The sequence below is a fragment of the Triturus cristatus genome, chromosome 3_1, assembly GCF_964204655.1.
Source record: "Triturus cristatus chromosome 3_1, aTriCri1.1, whole genome shotgun sequence".
In the NCBI taxonomy this organism is placed as follows: Eukaryota; Metazoa; Chordata; class Amphibia; order Caudata; family Salamandridae; genus Triturus; species Triturus cristatus.
The window spans coordinates 979,436,388-979,459,259 of NC_140583.1; positions in this window are offsets into that span (position 1 = coordinate 979,436,388).

Here is a 22,872-nt window from a genome sequence, read left to right on the forward strand (position 1 = left end):
AGTTTTTGCAAATTACCGTTAAGTTTCATTTGACGGTAATTTGCATCCCCTAATAGCGAAACCGCTATTTTCAATGGAATCATGCATTGTATTTGAGGCGTCGCAATTTGCGAGTCCTTAAATGCAATCGCAATTTAAGGAATCGCAAATTTTTCGATTCCTTAAATTGCGATTTTTTCATTTGGGATGATGCATCCCAAATGCAAAAATACAGGTCGCAAAGGGCCAGATTCTGAGAATCTGCCTGTTTGCGACCGGTTTTTCTTTTGATGCATGTGGCCCTTAATGTTTTATGAAGCATGTTTCTTCACATTAAATTCCTCCCTCCCCTTTAACCAAATGGTTGCATTTTTCTATTATAAATATGGCACCTTGGCTACAGGCCACTGGGAGCAAGATACCTGCTATTTCTAAATGTGACACTTGGAAATGGGATTGATTTGACATGATGAGTTTTATGGAATACAAATAAATGTAAAGTTAACTCTTCAGTTACATTTTCTCCCATTTCACAGCGTCGCCTTTACACACAGCAGGCATGTGCTCCCAGTGGCTAGTAGAAAAAGTGCCATATTTATAACTGAAAAATACAACCATTGTTTTAAGTGGGAGAAATTTTAAGTGTAAAAAAATATTCCATATAAACATTTTTGCAGAAAGTTTTTTCTGTACTTTAAATTTCTCCCATTTAAAAAAGTGTTATATGTTTCTATTATACATGTAACAATACCACATATGACAAAAGGTATTCCAGTGCCACAAAGCCATCCGACATAGGCTCTCAGTGACCCATTTATCACAATCATATGCACACATTCCCAAAGACCACACTCTCACTTACACACCTGGCAGTCCTGTCAACGCGCCACAAGCCAAAGTATTTTGTTCAAACCATAGTATTTGGTTTTCTGGACATTAGACTTAAAGTCAATGGAGTTGGGTGTGAGGGTATCTGGTAACAATATGTGAGTTGCTTAGTCTTCAATAGCTCACGGTGATTTTCACTGATCAGAAGTAGCTCTCACTACAGAAAAGGTTGGAGTCCCTTGTTTTAGGCTGATTGGAATTACATAAGTGGTGGTACTGTAGTAGTAGTATTTTCCCCTGCACCTCACGGCATTGTAGTCATAACAGTAGATGCACTCTATGCCAAATACAAAAGGCAAGTGACACCCTTCAGAGTGCTACCTAAATCCGAGTAGTAAGATAAATGTGTGTGTGAATTGCGATGAAGGCATATTCAAATCGGCCCTTCTTAGGGATAGCTGATGATGCCAGTAGAAATGCTCCTTTTCGATGGGATCGTTTTATTGAATCAAACCAAAACTACAACTCCCAGAATACACAAATGTATCAAATTGAAATACAGGATTGGCTACAAATCGCTCAAGTGATATGCAGTCGACTTGTGACTCATTATATATGTTTTTACCCCATGTCCATTGATCAGGCAACTAAATACCTTTTAACTTGGTAATTTAAGTCAGTAAGATCTAAAAGGGTTGCAAGGAGAATTAGCATCTGGGTTAGCACATACTCCTAAGAGTACGCTAGTTGAGTTACTTCATGGAGAGGATGGGAGCTTGACAACAAGGGACCGAACTGCCAAATGACCAACAGCGCGGTCTGTTGCCAAGCACCGGTCCTCTCTGTGAAGTAACCTAACTGCTCCCCCAAATCCTGGAGAGGACTCATGATGCCACGTCCCCCAGAGCACCCTGCATCTAAACACACACGTTCATGTTTCATGTTTTGAATGGTAGGGTGAGGGAGGCCTCCAGAAAGCTTGGGCACAGAAATGATCAGGTGTAAATTGTGAGAAAGTGCCATCTTTCTTGCATGGTATGCCCCCACTTTTCGCTCAATGTACTTTGACTGAGTGTGCCCTGGACTCCTGCAAATCAGGTGGCCAGGGCCTATGTTCCTTCCCTAAAACCTAAAACCCCAAATTGGCAAACCCTGGCCACATGTCAGCCCCTAGTAAATGGTACCCTAGGTACCCAGGGCCTTGTGACCAGGGAAGGCCTCTAAGGGCTGCAGCACTTATTGTGCCACCCTTAGAGGCCCTGTACCCTAACACAACCACACTGACCTTGCAGGCTGAGTGTCTGGGTACAAGACAAAACAACGAATTGACATGGCACACATCCCTGTATGCCATGCCCACAACCTACACTGCCCTGGCATACATCAGCCACCCGTCTAGCTGGGTGCCCTATGCCAGTGGTGTGGGCACAGGAGCATGAGCCCTGTGCCCCTAATGTACCCAGGTCCATTCCTGGGCCCAGTAAGTGCATTGCTGCCATTTAAGAGTATATGGTGCTGAGAGCTCATCAAACACGAACTCCACAGCACCATGATGGCAACACTGAAGACTGAAAAGTTTGGTATCAAACTTCTCAGTACCTTAAAACCACACTGATGGCAGTGTGGGATTTAATGTACAAAGCACTACAGAGGGCATCTTAGAGATGCTCCCTGAAACATAACCTACAATTCACGTCTTGTCTGGGAGGCTGCCTAGGCTGCCACACAGCAGACATGTTGCTGGACCCCCGAGTGGAGAGCCCCCGCTCTCCTGGGCATGCAACAATGCACATCCTGGGCGAGATGCAAGGTCTCCTCCCCCATGATGGGCAGGGGGAAGCTTCAAAGGCATGCCGCCTTTATAAGCTTCTCCAGGCCACTTGCTGTACCCAGCAACTGGCCCCCACCGGTTCTGACCCCCACTCTGGTGGGAACACTGGCCGGAACCCAAGTAAGGACAGGGGATGTGCCAGCCTGCCAACCCCACCCCTCAGGTGGGGGAGGCGAGGTGAAGCACATCTCCGGGCGCTCGCCATCTTGAAGATGGGAAGCCCTGCCCAATCAGGACTAGGTTACTGCCCCCCTCCCACAGAGGAAGACACCAACTGCTTTGGCCCTTCGCCCTACCGGCCTGTCGACCTCGAACCTGCTCCTGCTAAATCCCGGCACCTCTTGTGGCCAGCAACCTCACAAACCCTGGAGGACCTGTCTACCTTGTGACTCTGAGCACCTGGGACTCCCATGAGCAGTGCTCTGCTCAAAGCAAGTTTCTAACCCCTGGCAGTAGCCCGGAACCGCGAACCCTGCACACTCGGCACCTGCCAAGCCTGGCCTGTGCCGGAGTGGACAAAGACCCCGAGGACTTCTCCCCGGCGACTATGACCCCAAATCCCGCACCCAAGGACCCACCTCGACGCTCCTGACGACGCCTGCAGCCTCAGAACCAGGGACCCCCCCAACCGTGATCAACAGAGGGTAAGATTTCCTGACATCAAAAGGCACCCCTGCACCCGGCGCCCTGCGGCCCACTGTGCCCGACTCCTGGGTACCTACCTATCCTCCAACTACCCAACTTACCTCTCGAAGTGGTGGTGGCACCCGAAGAATCTTCGTCCCCGAGCTTGCAACCTTTGTTCGTCCTTGAGCTTTCCCATTGAAATTCATTGAGCGTCCGAAGGCTCAAAAGCACCCTGCACCCAGCGGCCCGAGTGGCCCTGCCAGTGCAACTTCTACTCATACCTACTTCCCCATTTGCTCTGAGCAAGTGACCAGGAGCCCAGCTCCCACAGCCGCGTGGCCTGCTAGTCAGCAGCCACCAACCAAGGCCCCCCTGCCTCCCCTAGGATAACATTGGGCCTAACTCACTCTGCACCCGTCCGCCCCAGTGCCGCTGAGGGTGTAACAACTGTACCAACCTCACCCTGGGAGACCCCTGAGTCTGTGCCCAGAACCTTAACTCTGCCAGTCGAGTACTTACCCAAAAGCTGATAACTCACTTTTCTTCCATATGGTAACATTGACTGGTTTCTTCTGAAATTTCTTCTAAGTGTGGAGTTCCAAAACTTAAAATATTCACCTAAAATCAACAGAGTAACGAAAACGGAAATACTCACCTGCTATTAGGAGAGATCCCAGTACGGGATCTTGGTGCCCAGCACTGACCCTGAAAAGTACTCACAACCGTACTTACCACTAACCCAATTTTCTCCCGTAGGAAATTATTGACTGTTTTTCTGTGAAATTTCTAAGTGTCGATTTTTGCAAACTACAAATATTCTTTAAAAATCATACCAACTGTGAAAACGTAATTACTTACCTGTTTTAGATAGAGGTCGCAGTATTGAGCCTAGGAGCCCAGCCCTGGATTACAAAAGTAACGAGAACATACTTTACCCGTAACTTGAATTTTCTTCCATAGGGAACCATTGACTGTTTTTCTATGAAATTTCTTCTGTGTCGATTTTACAAACTTATAAATATTCCTTCAATTCGCCTGTACAACTTAAATGCAGTTTCTCAACTGCTTACAGGTAGTACCCTAATGCTGGATCCAGGATCCAACACTGACCTAGAAAAAGTACCCATAACCCCACTTACCTGCTAAGTGAATTTCCTTCCATAGGATAACATTGGTAATTTGATCAGAAAAAGTTTCTGTCAACTTTTAAAATAGCAAAATATTGCTTAAAAATCACAACAGTAACTTAACTGAATTTACTCACTTGTTTCCAGAACTGTCCCAGGACTGAATCTAGGATCCAGTCCTGGAGTTAGAAAAGTAATCCTGAAAGTTATTAAGTGCATATAACTTAAAGTTCCCATTGAGCTCAATGTATTATTGTGTTTGAAATTGTGTTGCCTATTGCAACAACCTGTAACTATTACCTACAAAAGTCTATTGCATATTGCAAAAGTATTTAACTAAAGCATCACATTCTGAGAAAGTATATTTTGATACCTATTGTTGGTTCTAAAATAAAACAACCATATATTTTTTATAGGAACCATTGGCCTAGAGTTCAGTTTGTGAGTGTGTGAGACCATTTGCTGACTGAGTGCGTACAGCAAATGCTTTACACTGTCCTCTGATACTGCCTTACTGCTCGACCAAGCTACCACTTTAGAGAGTAAGGTTATATCTAACTTTAACCTCTGCCAAACCTCTGGGGACTGTGGACTCTGTACACACTGTACCTATTTGGGAACAGTATATACAGAGCCACTTTCTCACATTAGTGGATCAGCGGTGAGATACAAACTTGCATTTGTTAGACTACTTGGTTACCATTTGTATTTGTATTTGTATGGGAATTTATATAGCACGTATATACCAGCAGGTCTCTTAGCGCTGACAGAAGGAGATTTACGTTCGACCCAGTATGGACAGTCCTGGTGACGGAGGAATTTAAAATGTGTCTCTGAACAACAGAGTTTTCAGCAACTTCCGAAAAGGGAGCAAACCTGGTTCTTTTCGTAAGGCATCCAGTAATTAGTTCCAAAGTCGGGGCAGAATGACAGAAATAGCTCGTCCACCCTTGGTAGCCAAATTGCTCCGAGGGCAGACTAGCTGAGAGGCGTCTGTAGACCGGAGTGAGCGTCCTGGAACGTACTTTACTAGGCATTCCCTAATATAGCTGGGGGCATGACCATAAAGAGTTTTATGAGCAATACATAGGCCCTTGAATTTTACGCGCTGTCTGACAGGCAACCAGTGTAGCTTAAGCAGCAGGGGTGAGGCGTGGGTCCTCCTAGGAAGGCTAAAAACCAGCCTAGCGGCGTCGTTCTGTACCACTTGAAGTCGATTTGTGAGTTTCAGAGGAAGTCCTAGGTAGAGTGCATCCCATAGTCAAGGCGTGATAAAATAGTAGCCGAGACTATGGATTTCATAGAGGAAACTGATAGGAGGGGAACCAATTTCCTCAGTTGTCTCAGGACGCCGGTGCAAGTGCCCACCACTGAGGAGACTTGATGACTCAAAGAGAGTTCTGCATCAATCTTGATTCCCAGGCTTTTCACAACTGGTGATGGACAAGGAGGGACCCCAAGTTCTTTGGGCCAAAACAAGCCATTCCAAGAGTTATTAATGGTTGGAATGACGAGAACCTCCGTTTTGTCAGGGTTAATTTTTAAGGAATTAACCGTCATCCAGTTAGTGGTGAATCTTAAAATACTTTGAACCATCTCTTGAGCATGGGCCGAGTTGTCAATCCTCAAAATAAGCTGAGTATCATCAGAATAGTTAAAGACTCAGCAGTCCAATTTGGACAATGCAGTCACTAAGGGTTGTAAATATATATTGAAAAGTAAGGGGGACAGTGCAGAGTCCTGGGGCATGCCACATGGGATGTCACCTCTATTGGAAACACAATCGCCGAGCTGAACCCTTTGCGAGCGTCCAGATAAAAAGGATTTTAACCAGTCATAGACCGAGCCCCTGAGTCCCAAGTCCATCAGTCGAGTCAATAAGATAGGATGACTGACCGTGTCGAATGCTGCAGAGAGGTCTAAGAGCACTAGTGCGCTCGGCTCTCTATTATCAGCATTTAGTCTAAGATCAACAAGGACAGACAACATAATAAGCTCCGTGCTATGATGGGCTCTAAAGCCAGCCTGACGTGGATGAAGGAGCTCGGATTTGTCAAGGAAGTCGGATAAAGTTTTCAAAACATGCTGCTCCATAACTTTGGCCAAGAAAGGGAGTTGCGAGATAGGCCTATAGTTTTTCAGTTCAGCCTTGTCAGCCCCTGGCTTTTTCAACAGGGGGATAACTCCTGCCTCCTTCAGATTAGATGGCACCTGGCCAGTGGCCAGGGAGTTGGTGAGCAGCATGAGAATCTGACAGTCCAAGACTGGGCAAGCCAGCTGAAAAATCCTGGGTGGGCAAGGATCAGCCGGTGACCCAGATTTGGTTTTATTTATCAGGGAGGCCAGAGCTTCTGCGTCCAGAAGGGGAAAATGTGTAAGAAGTTGAGCTGGTGAGGTGGGAAACAACGCCAGTCCCTGAGTGTTCAGAGCAGCAGGTTATCTATCGATCTCACGGAGAATATCCATCACTTTCTGCAGGAAAAAGGACTGAAAGTGTCGACGTCAAAAGGTATTAAGGTTGAGTTGACATCGATATTTCTGCTAAGTTCCTTTAAGATTTTGAAGGTTTCTTTCTGTTTATTGGAGGCGTCTGTAATCCGAGCCTCATAATATTCTGCTTTCCTGGAGGTGATGGATTTCTTGTAGAGAGCCAGAGCAGCTTTATAAAGGGTCAGATCGGAGGCGTTATACGCTTTCCTCCACGGTCTCTCCACTTTACGCAAGCTCTGTCTATGTAACCGTAAGGCTTCATTGAACCAGGGAGCCCCTTTATTTTTGGGCTTTATTCGTTCCCTACGTTCTGGAGCCAGGTGATCAATAGCCAACTGGAGGGTGTCACTAAGAGATTGACTAGCTAAGTCAATATTGGTATATCCCACCGCCGGCCTGTGTGAAGATAGATTCTGAAGGAAACCCGTAAGATTATCCGTCTGGATCTTGTGCCAGCTTCGCACTCTCCTCCATTCTGGGGGGGATGGGTGGGGGAACCATCCAAAGGAACCCAGCACGAGATTAGAAAGTGATCCGACCAAGCACAAGGGAGACAGTTTAAGAGTCTGTCTTGCTGGTTAGATGACCAAACCAGATCAAGAGTGTGTCCCTTAATGTGGGTGGGGCCGTTAACCAATTGGTGGAGTCCTAGGTTTGACATAGTCATATCAAATTGTCTAGCTTGTGACTCACGGGGACTTCTTTCCCAATGGAAATTAAAGTCTCCCACAACCATAAGCTTTTGATAACGTGTGCTAAGATCCGATATAGTTTCACAAAAATAGTTGCAAAAACCAGGGGTAGCATCCGGGGGACGATAAACTGTCAGAAGTACAAAGCAAGAGGAGTCAAAGCTAAACTTGACTCCTAGAATCTCAGAATTGTCAGAGCTTTCTGACATTATCATAGTGGCCTTAAGACTAGATTTAAAAAGGGTCGCCACCCCCCCACCTCTTCTATTGTCTTGCCTATTGTGCCAAATGGCATCAAAATTCCCTGGCAGGGATGAGATAATATCAGGGGCTGAAGCATCCCCCATCCAGGTTTCTGTCAAAGATAGAATATCAATATCCCCTTCCTGGAGAAGGGTAAAGATCTCAAGATGATGTTTTTGCAGGGATCTTGTATTCAGGACAGCCACTGTCAAACCCAGAGGTTTCTCTAGTCTAGATGGGAGGTGGCCTAAGGGCGCAACCAAAGGGTCTGGGACTACAGCGGGAGTCCTTAGGAGGTTTTCAGCTTCCAATATTGAAAGGGTGGAGGGTTCGAGAGAATAAATGCACGTGGCAAAGGACAGTAAATCATTAGCCGAGTATAGAATATTTGGGCCAGGGTTTGTGGCCCCTGGTCCCGGCATGGCGCGGACGGGCGCAGACGGGCTTGCCTTAGGCGCGCCTTCGGCGTGCCCGCGGTGCGCATCCGGTGCGCGTTGGCTCCAGTGTGCTAAAATGCCGTTCCCTACCGCCCACCAACCAATTAGCTCTGCTGTGCAGCAGCTTCCAGCTCCCTCCCAGTACTAGACCGCGTTTCAGAGCGTTTCAAAGCGGAAGTGCTAATTCAGGTACGTGATTTAGACAGGAATCAACAGGAAGTGGCTGACTTTGAAGTTTTTAAAACATGTATTCAGTTTAAAAACGATTTACAAGATTAAAACAAGTACCGGTAATCATGTACTGCTTAACAGAGTCACACACATACACAGAACTGCCTCAGAGTCTTTAGCGCGTCTCTCACTTCGTCCGCTGCGCGTTGGCTCCAGCGTGCTAAAATGCCGCCCCCTACCGCCCACCAACCAATCATCTCTGCTGTGCAGCAGCTGCCAGCTCCCTCCCAGCACTAGACCGCGTTTCAGAGCGGGAGTGCTAATTCAGGTACGTGATTTAGACAGGAATCAACAGGAAGTGGCTGACTTTGAAGTGATCACACATCAGAACTCTTAAAATTGCCTTTAGAATTCTGATTGGTCTTTTCCAAAATACTGAAGTCTTGTCTGGGCCTTTCTTAAGTCCCATTAGAATTTTAGAAAAATAAAAGTCACTATAGTCAGGGTAGAGGATAAGAACTGTCAGGTTAGAATGACTCAAACAAACCCAGCTATTAGTAAACATAATAACATGGACTTGGTGGAGGAGCTCAACCTCACACCTTACTTACACTTGTCTTTCAAGGAATTGAGGTCCCTATGCAAACTTAAAAATTTACCAATGGGCCTGCATCCAACCAAACTAGGGCTCCAGGAGCTCTTGGCTGAGTATGCTAAGGACCACCCATCTGAACATGGTGATGGCCAGTCAGATGAGGAAAGGGAAGAAGAGGAATGAATGAATGAATGAAATTATATTTATATAGCGCGTAGCTACCTGGAGGCCTCCTAGCGTTTATGGACAGCGGAGAGCAGAGAAAGGAAGAGGGTTACTAGAAAGCTGAGAGAAAGAGGTGGGTCTTGAGGTGTTTGCGGAAGAGTGAAATATTGGGTTCGCCACGGAGCGTGAGTGGGAGGGTGTTCCAGAGGTTGGAGGCATTCAGAGTGAAGGACCGTCCGCCCCATCTCGCTCTACGGACTTTTGGGGGCCCGGTTAGGAAAGTGTCACTGGACCGGAGAGTCCTGGTCGGTTGATAAGGCACAACCAAAGATTGTAGGATTTGGGGGCCGTGTTTCCAGAAAGCTTTGTGTGCTAGGCACATGGCTTTGAACTGGATCCTGGTGCGGATGGGCAGCCAGTGTAAGGACATCAAAGCAGGTTTAGCTGACTGTCTTCGGGGGATCTGTGCCAGGTGACGCGCCGCACAGTTTTGAGTCACCTGTAGTTTGTTTAAGGTAGATTGAGGAGCGCCTAGGTAGAGTGTGTTCCCGTAGTCTAGACGGGATAAAATCAATGCTTGGACCATGATTCTCCTGGCTTGGAAGGGAAGTAGGGGCAAAATGTTTCTGATCAGACGTAGAAGACCGAAGCATATGGCCGAAAGCTTCGTGGTCTGATAATTAAAACAGAGGGCCAGATGCCGAGACTTTTAATTTGGTGCTTTGGGGATGGCAGAGGTCCCATGCATGGTGGCCAGATGAAGGAAGAGGAAGGCGACGGGGACTTTCCTAGGAACATGAGTTCAGATTTTTCCCCATTTAATTTGAGGTGCGAGTGGTGCATCCAATGAGCGACTGCCTCTAAACAGAGGCCAAGAGTGTCAGATGAACCCTCAGGGTGGTTGAGTGCCACCACTAGCTGGGTGTCGTCAGCGTAGGTGATTATTTTAATGCCGAAGGGAAGCACTATCTCGGCTAGTGGGGCCATGTAGGAATTAAAGAGGGTGGGACTTAGAGAGGATCCCTGTGGGACCCCACAGTTAAGAGGCCATTGCTTGGACGTGGCTGTCCCCTCAAATACCTGATAAAAGCAGTCCTCTAAGAAGGATTGAAACCAGGTAAGTGCAGTTTTTCCAATCCCCAGGTAATAACCCCCCTACACTATTCCCTAGGGAAGAAAGGGCCCCCATACCCTCGAATCCAAGAATTAGCATCTGGGAACCTAGAGATCACACAGGTGAACCAGGTACCAGAGAGATCACTGGAGGACCCACCAGTGAAGAGGACAGCTTTTTAGCAAAGCTGGCCAAAAGGTTGGATCTAGAGTCCAGGCTCCTGGCTCTAAAAAAAGAAAGGAGAGAGATGGGTTTAGCACCCATCAATGGTGGCAGCAATACCAAAAACAAGGATAGGGAGGAAACGTCTGATCCTAAAATCCCCAAAGGGATTGTCCCTAAATTTGAGGAAGGTGATGACATCACCAAATGGTTCACAGCCTTTGAGAGGGCTTGTGAAATAAGAAGAGTAAAGAAACCTCTCTGGGGGCACTCCTGTGGGAATTGTTCTCTGGTAACTGCAGTGACAGGCTTCTGACCCTCTCTGGGCCAGATGCAGGATCCTATGACCTCATGAGGGAGACTCTGATTGAGATATTTGGATTCACTACTGAGGAGTATAGAATTAGGGGGGCTCACAAAACCCAGACCCAGTCCTGGATTGACTTCATAGACTTCTCAGTAAAGACACTGGATGGTTGGTTAGCTGGACATGGTCTGCATGATTTTACTGGATTGTACAATTTGTTCATGAAGGAACATATATTAAGTAATTGCACAAATGAAAGGTTGCATCAGCATTTGGGAGACCTAGGTCTAATTTCCCCCCAATAATTGGGAAAGAAGGCAGACCACTGGGTCAAGACTAGGGTGACAAGGACAGCCACTGGGAGTGACCAGAAGAAGGTGGTCACAAAACCTCCCCAGGGGAAAGGTGGTGGGAATCTCCAAGATAAAAAGTCTGAGTCATCCAAAGGGCCCCAAAATCCTGTTCAGGGGGGTGGGACCCAAACTACTCCCTATGTGCCTCAACCCTATAGGGGGAAGAACGTTGATCCCTTAAAGGCCTGGTGTAATAACTGTAAGAGGTCAGAACACCTAACTGTAGATAAATCTTGCCCCCACAACAAATCCCCTAAGGCACCCAGTTTAGCTACTCCTGGGGCAGCGCGTTTACAGATGGGATCAGAAGTGTACCCTGAGCAAATCTGGGAACACACTGAGGCAAGTCTAGTCTCACTGGGGGAAGTGGAATTTGCCACTGTAGCTGTGCGGCCACCCAACTTAAAGAAATATTTGCAGTACCCCTGGGTGAATGGAAGTAGGGTAGAAGCTCTGAGGGAGACAGGTGCCAGTGTCACTATGGTGAAAGACACACTGGTTTCCCCTGAACAATATTTGATTGGGAAAACTTACCCAGTCACCAATGCTGACAGTGTCACCACTAGTCATTCCATGGCCATGGTGACATTAGGCTGGTGGGGGGGGGGGGTTACTGGCCTGAAACAGGTAGTGGTCTCTCCAAAGTTGCCAGCTGCATGTCTGCTAGGAAATGGTCTGGAAACCTCAGCCTGGGCTGAGGTGGAGCTGAAGGCCAATGCAGTCATGCTGGGCATCCCTGAATTGGTGTGTGTGCAAACCAGAGCACAGAGGAAGGGTGAAAAAGTAGGTCTGGGGCCTGAAATAATGGCCCAACCAACCAAGAGAAAAGGTAAGAAGACTGGAGGATCAGCTTCTGTACAGCAGAACACTCAGGACCCCTCTCCACAGGAAGAGGACTTAGATACCCCTGAGGGAACTGAGCCCATGGAGCTTGACCCTTACCAGGTTGAACTCTTGGGTCCAGGGGTACCCTCTAGGGAAGAGCTGTGGCAGGTTCAGCGAGACTGTCCCACTCTTGAAAGCCTGAGGCAGCAAGCTGCTTCAGAAGCAAAGGGAGATGTCAGTGGTATCCACAGAGCTTATTGGGAAGAGGGATTACTGTATGCTGAGGCAAGAGACCCCACTCCTGGAACCACCAGGAGGGTGGTAGTGCAACAGAAGTACAGGGAGTTCCTCTTAACTTTGGATCATGACATCCCTCTAGCTGGACATCTGGGGCAATCCAAAACTTGGGAAAGGCTTTTATACTGGCCCCAGATGCACCAAAAGGTGAAGGAGTGTGTCACCTCCTGTGTTATCTCTCAAGCCAGTGGCAAGCCAGGTGGCTACCCAAAGGCCCCCCTAATCCCCCTACCAGTGGTGGGGGTGCCCTTTGAAAGGGTAGGTGTGGACATTGTGGGTCCACTTGAACCTTCCACAGTCTAAGGGAACAAATTCATTTTAGTAGTAGTGGATCATGCTACTAGGTACCCTGAAGCAATCCCACTTAGGACTACTACAGCTCCTGCAGTAGCCAAGGCCCTCCTAGGTGTCTTCACCAGGGTAGGGTTTCCTAAGGAGGTGGTTTCAGACAGAGATCCAACTTTATGTCTGCTTACCTGACACACATGTGGAAGGAGTGTGAAGTGAAGTACAAGTTTACTACACCCTACCATCCACAAACCAATGGCCTTGTTGAGAGATTCAACAAGACATTGAAAGGCATGATCATGGGACTCCCTGAGAAACTCAAAAGGAGATGGGATGTCCTGTTGCCATGCCTGCTTTTCGCTTACAGAGAAGTGCCACAGAAGGGAGTAGGTTTCTCACTCTGTGAACTTCTGTTTGGTCATCCTGTGAGGGGACCACTTTGTCTTGTAAAAGAGGGCTGGGAGAGGCCTCTTCAAGAGCCCAAACAAGACATAGTGGACTATGTGCTTGGCCTAACGTCCAGAATGGCTGAGCACATGGAAAAAGCATCCAAAAACCATGAGGCCAGCCAGGAGCTTCAGAAGCACTGGTATGACCAAAAAGCTGCACTGGTTGAATTTCAACCTGGGCAACAGGTGTGGGTTTTGGAGCCATTGGCACCAAGGGCACTCCAAGATAGATGGAGTGGCCTTTACCCTAACCTAGAGAGAAAGAGTGAGGTCACCTATTTAGTTGACCTAGACACTAGTAGGACACCCAAAAGGGTTATCCATGTGAACCGCCTTAAGCTCTACAATGACAGGGCTGGCATCACCATGCTGATGGTGACTGATGAGGAACAGGAAGCAGCGAGTGACTCTCTCCCTGATCTCCTCTCCTACAGCCCACAAGATGGGTCAGTGGATGGTGTAGTCTTTTCAGACACCCTCTCTGCCCAACAGCAGACTGACTGCAAGCAGGTCTTGCAACAGCCTCTTTTCCGTGACCCCTGTTCTGACAAACTGGTGTACCCATGATGTGGACACTGGTGACAGTGCACCTGTCAAAAACAAGATCTATCGCCAGTCAGACCAAGTCAAGGAAAGCATCACAGCTGAAGTCAGCAAGATGCTGGACTTAGGGGTCATTGAACCCTCTGAGAGCCCCTGGGCTAGCCCAGTGGTTCTGGTCCCCAAACCTCATCAACAGGGTGGAAAGAGAGAGATGAGGTTCTGTGTGGACTATAGAGGGCTCAACTCTGTCACCAAGACAGATGCTCACCCTATTCCAAGAGCAGATGAACTGATAGATAAATTGGGGGCAGCCAAATTCCTCAGTCCCTTTGACTTAACTGCAGGGTACCGGCAGATTGGCATGGCCCCAGGAGCAAAAGAGAAAACAGCATTCTCCACACCTGATAGGCATTACCAGTTTACTGTGATGCCTTTGGGGTTAAAGAATGCCCCTGCCACCTTCCAGAGGTTGATGAACCATGTCCTGGCTGGGCTGGAGTCCTTTAGTGCAGCTTATCTTGATGATATTGCTGTCTTTAGCTCCACCTGGCAGTATCACCTGATCCACCTTGGGAAGGCTTTAGAGGCTCTGCAAAATACAGGCCTCACTATCAAGGCATCCAAATGCCAGATAGGGCAGGGCACTGTGGTATACTTGCGCCACCTTGTAGGTGGAGGCCAGGCACAACCCTTACAACCCAAGATCCAGGCCATCCTGGACTGGGTAGCTCCAACAACCCAGACCTAAGTCAGGGCATTCCTTGGCTTGACTGGGTACTACAGGAGGTTTGTGAAGGGATATGGGTCCATTGTGACTCCCCTCACAGAACTCACCTCCAAGAAGATGCCCAAGAAGGTTAACTGGACAGTTAGTTGCCAAAAGGCTTTTGACACCCTGAAAGAAGCAATGTGCTCAGCACCAATTCTAAAAGCTCCAGATTATGCCAAGCAGTTCATAGTGCAGACTGCTTCCTCTGAGCTAGGGATAGGAGTGGTCCTATCCCAGACCAATGATGAAGGCCAAGACCAACCTGTTGCTTTTATAAGCAGGGGGCTACTCCCCAGAGAGCAGCGTTGGAGTGCCATTGAGAGGGAGGCCTTTGCTGTGGTTTGGTCCCTGAAGAAGTTGAGACCATACTTGTTTGGAACTCACTTCCTGGTTCAAACTGACCACAGACCTCTCAGATGGCTAATGCAGATGAAAGGGGAAAATCCAAAACTACTAAGGTGGTCCATCTCCCTAAAGGGAATGGACTTTGAAGTGGAACACAGACCAGGGACTGCCCATGCCAATGCAGATGGACTTTCCAGGTTCTTCCACTTAGACAGTGAAGACTCCCTAGGGCAAGGATAGTCTCATCACCTTTCGTTTTGGGGGGGGGGGGGTTGTGTGAGAAAGTGCCATCTTTCTTGCATGGTATGCCCCCACTTTTCGCTGAATGTACTTTGACTGAGTGTGCCCTGGACTCCGGCCAATCAGGTGCCCAGGGCCTATGTTCCTTTCCTAAAACCTAAAACCCCAAATTGGCAAACCCTGGCCACATGTCAGCCCTTGGTAAATGGTACCCAAGGTACCCAGGGCCTTGTGACCAGGGAAGGCCTCCAAGGGCTGCAGCACTTATTGTGCCACCCTTAGAGGCCCTGTACCCTAACACAACCCAACTGCCCTTGCAGGCTGAGTGTCTGGGTACAAGACAAAACAAAGAGTCGACATGGCACACATCCCTGTGTGCCATGCCCACAACCTACACTGCCCTGGCATACATCTGCCACCCCTCTAGCTGGGTGCCCTATGCCAGTGGTGTGGGCACAGGAGCTTGAGCCCTGTGCCCCTACAGTACCCAGGTCCATTCCTGGGCACTGTAAGTGCAGTGCTGCCATTTAAGAGTATATGGTGCTGAGAGCTCGTCAAACACGAACTCCACAGTACCATGATGGCAACACTGAAGACTGAGAAGTTTCATATCAAACTTCTCAGCACCTTAAACCCGCACGGATGCCAGTGCGGGATTTAATGTACAAAGCACTCCAGAGGGCATCTTAGAGATGCCCCCTGAAACCTAACCTACAATCCACGTCTTGTCTGGGAGGCTGCCTAGGCTGCCACACAGCAGGCATGTTGTTGGACCCCTGGGTGGAGGACCCTCGCTCTCCTGGGCCTGCAACAATGCACATCCTGGGCGAGGTGCTAGGTCTCCTCCCCCAGGATTGGCAGGGAGAAGCTTCAAAGGCATGCCGCCTTTGTAAGTTTCTCCAGGCCACTTGCTGTACCCAGCAACTGGCCCCCACCGGTTCTGACCTCCACTGTGGTGGGAAGACTGGCCAGAAACCCCAAGTAAGGACAGGGGATGTGCCAGCCTGCCAACCCCACCCCTCAGGTGGGGGAGGCGAGGTGAAGCACATCTCCGGGCGCTCACCATCTTGAAGATGGGAAGCCCTGCCCAATCAGGACTAGGCTGCTGCCCCCCTTCCACAGGAGAGTGGCAGGATAGGGCGTGTACCCACTCCAGGGCAGGGACCCATTGGTCCCTGCCCTTCACTTACCTGTAACGCCCCTAAATCTAGTATTTAGGGGCACCCTGAACCTTCCTTCTTTAGATTCCAGATTCCAAAAAAGCAAAGAAGAGCAAGAATAAAGAAGACCTGCCGTGCAGCCGCTAAGAAGTGGAAGACACCAACTGCTTTGGCCCCAGCCCTACCGGCCTGTCGACCCTCGAACCTGCTCCTGCTAAATCCCGGCACCTCTTGTGGCCAGCAACCTCACAAACCCCGGAGGACCTGGCTACCTTGTGACTCTGAGCATCTGGAACTCCCATGAGCAGTGGCTCTGCCCAAAGCAAGTTTCTAACCCCTAGCATCAGCCTGGGACCCAAAACCTGCAGACTCTGCACCCGCCAAGCCTGGCCTGTGCCGGAGTGGACAAAGACCCCGAGGATGTCCCCCTGGCGACTGTGAACCCAAATCCAACACCCAAGGACCCACCTCGACGCTCCTGATGATGCCTGCAGCCTCAGAACCCCAACCGCGATCAACAGAGGGTAAGATTTCCAGACACCTGCCTATCCTCCAACTACCCAACTTACCTCTCGAAGTGGTGGTGGCTCCCACAGCCGCGTGGCCTGCTAGTCAGCAGCCACCAACCAAGGCCCCCCTGCCTCCCCTAGGATAACATTGGGCCTAACTCACTCTGCACCCGACCGCCCCAGTGCCGCTGAGGGTGTAACAACTGTACCAACCTGACCCTGGGAGACCCCTGAGTCTGTGCCCAGAACCTTAACTCTGCCAGTCGAGTACTTACCCAAAAGCCGATAACTCACTTTTCTTCCATAGGGTAACATTGACTGGTTTCTTCTGAAATTTCTTCTGTGTGGAGTTTCCGAAACTTAAAATACTCACCTAAAATCAACAGAGTAACGAAAACGGAAATGTTCACCTGCTATTAGGAGAGCTCCCAGTGCTGGATCTTGGAGCCCAGCACTGACCCTGAAAAGTGCTCACAACTGTACTTACCACTAACCCAATTTTCTCCCATAGGAAATCATTGACTGTTTTTCTGTGAAATTTCTTCTAAGTGTCGATTTTTGCAAACTACAAATATTCTTTAAACATCGTACCAACTGTGAAAACGTAATGACTTACCTGTTTTAGATAGAGGTCGCAGTATTGAGCCTAGGAGCCCAGCCCTGGATTACAAGAGTAACAAGAACTTACTTTACCCGTAACTTGAATTTTCTTCCATAGGGAACCATTGACTGTTTGTCTATGACATTTCTTCTAAGTGTCGATTTTACAAACTTATAAATATTCCTTAAAAATCGCCTGTACAACTTAAACGCAGTTTCTCAACTGCTTACAGGTGGTACCCTAGTGCTGGATCCAGGATCCAACACTGACCTAGAAAAAGTACCCATAACCCCACTTACCTGCTAAGTGAATTTCCTTCCATAGGATAACATTGGTAATTTGATCAGAAAAAGTTTCTGTGTCAACTTTTAAAATAGCTAAATATTGCTTAAAAATCCCAACAGTAACTTAACTGAATTTACTCACTTGTTTCCAAGAACTGTCCCAGGACTGAATCTAGGATCCAGTCCTGGAGTTAGAAAAGTAATCCTGAAAGTTATTAATTTCATATAACTTAAAGTTCCCATTGAGCTCAATGTATTATTGTGTTTGAAATTGTGTTGCCTATTGAAACAACCGGTAACTATTACCTACAAAAGTCAATTGCATATTGCAAAAGTATTTAACTAAAGCATCTCATTCTGAGAATGTATATTTTGATACCTATTGTTGGTTCTAAAATAAAACAACCTGTGACGGGGCGGGTGACATACCCGAGTCACTAGAGACATCGTGGAACTGTTGGTCAACAGTCGCTTCTTTGCCCCCTTGTATTCCCTTACAGCAGCCGGAGGTACCCTTCCTAAAGGACGAGTGGTACTCGTATTCCCCGCAAGACTGGGCTCCAGAAACGGAACGCGGTTCCTTTAACACAGCCTTCCAGCAGGACGAAACCCCTCCCCTGGACAACGTCACGTTGGTGGGATGTTCAAAAATAGGAGAAACCCGGAAGGAGACGGACGGCGTTTCCATGGAGGAGAGAGGAGAACCGGAGTGGAGAAGAAAGGCGAACCGTGAGATCTGGACCGGAGGAGAGAACGACGTGCTCGAAGGGAGAACGACCGGAGGAACCCCCGACGAGCCAGGAGGCCAACGATACCTCGAGCCGCCCTGCCACGTTCCCAGGGGAGGAGCGTGGCTAGAACAGGTACGGGGCCGAGTAGCGGGCTGGGTGGGAAGAAGGAGTCACCAGTCCCTGTGAGAGCACGTACCTGCATAGCGCTTGTAAATATCGCCTAGTCCTTTACTCCCACCCCTCACTGAGCACCGGAGCACATTTCCGTACGGAGGTGACAGAAACACCAGAGCACTCGGTTTCCCTCACTCGCGGCCCCTTTATATACAGTGCAGGACGACCGTCCTAATCCTTGGTTTCCTTTGCTTTGTTTCTTTTCGTATGGTTCATTGGTCTGCGGATCCGGACCATCGACGAGACCCGGAGGACACGACAAAAGGAGATCCAGATGGTTGAACACAACCCCTCTTTCACTCTGGAGTCCCCAAGACGGAGCAAGCCGGACTCTTCCTCTTTTGCTAGCTTCCGACTGACAGCTCGTCAAAAGAAAGTGCTCTCTAAAATAAAGCCCTCGTTACACCACCCTAGTCTGTTTTCCGACTCTGTCACTGCTACCCCGCCACACAACCATATATTTTTTATATAAACAATTGGCCTAGAGTTCAGTTCTTGAGTGAGTGAGACCATTTGCTGACTGAGTGTGTACAACAAATGCTTTACATTGTCCTCTGATATTGCCTTACTGCTCGACCAAGGTACCACTTTAGAGAGTAAGGTTATATCTAACTTTAACCTCTGCCAAACCTCTGGGGACTGTGGACTCTGTACACACTGTACCTATTTGGGAACAGTATATACAGAGCCACTTTCTCACATAAATTAAAAGGTGATGTGCGAGAGGAAAGTAAACATTAGCTACAAACCTCAATTGTTTTTCACTGCAACATGGCTTTACGTGTTTCACGTGGGTTCATTTCTCAGTATTTTCTACCCCACTAAATATTGCAACCTAGAACAGTCCCCGGTTCTGTACCCTAAGAGAATGTATATTTAAAACGTATTTTTTAAATACTCTTAATATTACTGGGGTTTCAGGCATGTTCTGTTTATATGCCATGATTGGGTATCACATCTACCACAGCATGTTTTAATCTGTCTGCCCCCTCTCTGTTTTTGCACATGTATTCCTTTAGTACCAGTAGCAGCTCCTGGAGGGAGGGCTGCGGGGCGGCGGGGCGGGAGAAGGGCAGGGTGGGGGGTAATAATCTCCGGTATACGGACGAACGGAGGTAAGTACATAAATAAATAAAACGAATTACATTGCGCACGCCGTATGCTGCAGTTTACTACCCCCAGCCTGCCACTCCCCCACCCCGTCCCACCGCCCCGCAGCTCTCCCTCCATGAGCCGCTACTGTTTAATACACCATACATTTGAATGTCACTTCTCATTAGTAATAATCTGCTTAAAACATGCCTGCACAGGTCTTTATATATCTGTTACAAATGACCTGCGAGGTACAGATAGATTACAGACGTTAATCTGATTAAATCATAAAGGAGTGGCTCGTGCAGGTAAAAGCGGTTGGGCAGGGTGGGGGGACTCGACAGACAACAAGGGAAAATTAAATAAACAATACATTTTTCCTCGTGGTCGTCTGTCAAGTTCCACCCACCGCACCTCTCTTACCTAGACCGGCCGCTCCTGATTATATTGGTGAACACACCTTACTTTTCTGTCTTTTTAAAAAGCAGCTTTTGTGCAATTGCTCAATCATGCAAACAGCATCATAGGTAGTGCAGCCATTAGCTCCTACTGCCGGACAATGTTTAGTGTTGTTCTCTGTTAAGAGTCCTTCTTGGACTCTCCACAGACACAGCCTTTCTGTTGTGCATTCTTCTCACAGTCGGGATCCCTGGGGCTGGCTCCAAGCAGGAAAGCACAAAACAGAGTCACAAGGAGGTGTGAAATCACTGTATCTCAACCTTCCAGACACAGCAATCAGAGACAGACATTAGAACAGCATGGCCCAGGAACTTCCTCATCTTTAACAACAGAAACTGCAGCCCCACCCTCCCCCTAAGGCTACCAGAGGACAGTGCCCAGGAAAAACGAATCTGCAGCCCCTCGCTAATAAACTGGGCATGAATTTCTAAGGTAGTCCTGTCTGCACACCTCGTCCTTCAATGTCTGGATCACCACCTCCCACCCACAGGAATGCAGGCAATACACTTCCACTGTCAAGGACGTCTGCTCTCTCCCTCCTCTTATGCCATGCTAAACCAAGGACATCCAAATGGACCCCCTCTCACACTGTGAGCCAAACTACAAGGGTGAAAATGAAAGGAAACCTGCTTCAGTGTGTGCAGAATATCCTTTCAATGTTTGCATTATTTACTCCTTTATATTTTCACATTGCTACAATCTAAAGGTTCCTACTTTTTCAAGTGCTGCCTAAATCTCTTGATATTGCCCAATATATGTATCCAGTCAATACTCCTAAAACCCTGCATCAAAACCAACCTTCTGTCAAAGCTTCTGATTGTTACCTCTCTTATTTTCCTTCAACGACACACCCCTACTTTCCATCCCTGCTTGCTTCCTCTCTCAGAACACAGCTTAATGTGTAATTTGTGTTTGCCTTAATCTCTATTACTTCATGTCTGCAAATTGTCCATACCTTCTTTGAAAGATCATAACAAACGACTTTGTAAGTAATACCCAGGGCTTTAAGTGGAATGAAAAAACTGGGGGGTCTCTCAAAGGGGTGTGGGCGATGTAATTAAGAAGTGGCTTAAAAACACCTAAGCTAAACATCTGTGCTTAGTATAGTGTGCCGCCAGTCTGGTATTTTGCTGTTTCTATCATTGCATCCAGATATATAATACAACAAGTAACATTACACATACAACAAGCCAGGACTATTGACTTTGCCAATGGTTGTTAGTTGCATAAGATAAATTAGCAACAACTATGGCTTTGTTGTATATAGCATTGAAAATGCTTCCATTCTGAAATGATGAGATTGTGAAAGAACTATAAGCAGTCTCTTTGAAATTCCCTCAAAGGCAATGAATGAAGGGTGGGATTGCTGCAGTTAAGATTATTTTTTCACCCTGAGAGTGAGGGCAAAATGGAGAGCCTGATAGGGACCCGTTTTGGCACCTGCTTTTTAGAACTGCCGGTGCTGAGCACTGGAAGGACCCGGCCCACTTAAAGCCCTGGTAAGGCCTCTGAATCTCCAGTAGCTCACTTATTAATCCCACCAGCCATCTGAATGAGCTCATAAACTTCCTACTGATGATTATAGCCAAGTCATATTAGTTTCATCTACCACAAAGAAACTTAAAAGTTAAAGCATGAAATGGTTTCCTCAAGAGTACAATATTAATTTCAATAATTCACAATAACCGTCAACACTGGGCTAACCACTAACCTCGGGTTACGCAGCAACGTAGAGCACTTCAACGCCTCGTCTGGGGTAGTAAGCGCTATCCAAATATAATTACGATATGGCACTAAAATATCCAAAAGGCATCAAAGTAGAACCTCTGGGTCCTAGGGCACCATATGTCTCCAAATATGTGTCAATTCCAGGGCTTGCACTTGGGCCTGCACTCGATGCCCTTTGCCAGCACGTGATACAAGGTTAGTGAAATTCCGGTGACATTAAAGTGCCGTATTCCACAGGGCTGGACTGGCCGTACTTGGCATCGGGCATTTCCCCGGGAGGCTGGAAGGGTGGGGGACGGTTTTTCAGTGGTGGAGGCTGGTTTTGTTACTGGAGGCCGGTTTTGCCACGGTGCTGCAGTATCTGCCCACAGTAACAAAAGCAGCAAGCATTTCCAGGCACTGCTTCCCTGGCACCAGGTCCAAGAAAATTGCCAGGGCTGATTTGGGTTCCCTGTCCCAATGCAACCAGTGCCTTTTGCCCAGGTGCCTGTCCCACTGCTGGCCATTGAGTTTGCACACTGTGCTTTCTCCTCCACATGACGTGAAGTGCCATTACTCGCCCTATGACATCAAAGTGCCAGTACACAGAGCCTGTAAATACACCTCCCACCCTGTCCTCGCAGGGCTGGCTTCGAGCCCGGTACTCTAACTCTATGCACTTTGCCTGCACTTCTTTGTGAAAAAAAATAGAGAAGTGCTGATCCGACATTGAAACGCTGGTATCAAGGGCATAGCAGCGCCTGTTCTCTACTGTTTCCCTCCCAGGGAGGACCACGTTTTCTGTGCCCTTCGCCTGCACTTGGAGTAAGATTAGTGAAGTGCCAAAGTACAAAGGCATGGGAGGAGGGGAGGTTCCACATGGGGGCTGTAACTGGAAATAATTGGAGCAGACAATGGGCTCCCCAGCCCTGGGAACCAGGCCCAAGTGATGGGCAAGAAAGAGGGGTGCGTAGGCCTCCCTCCGACGGCCCCCTCCCCAATACCCCACCGCCCCCACTTTGCTGAAGTTCTGTTTTTCCTAATGATCTAAAACACAAAAGCAGCGGTTATTTCGGGGGTTCTTCGGCGAAGCGCCGCATTCCGATCTCGGGCCCAGTAGCGGGTCTTAATCTTGACATTTGACCTCGGCTCTCAGATGCCCGCTGCGCTGGAGACTGAACAATGCTGCACCTGTCACGGTTCTGCTGGCTGAACTGATGGGGTCAGAGGTCGGCTGGGGACCACGGCGGAACTGAGGAGGGGCTTTGGGGGGCTCAT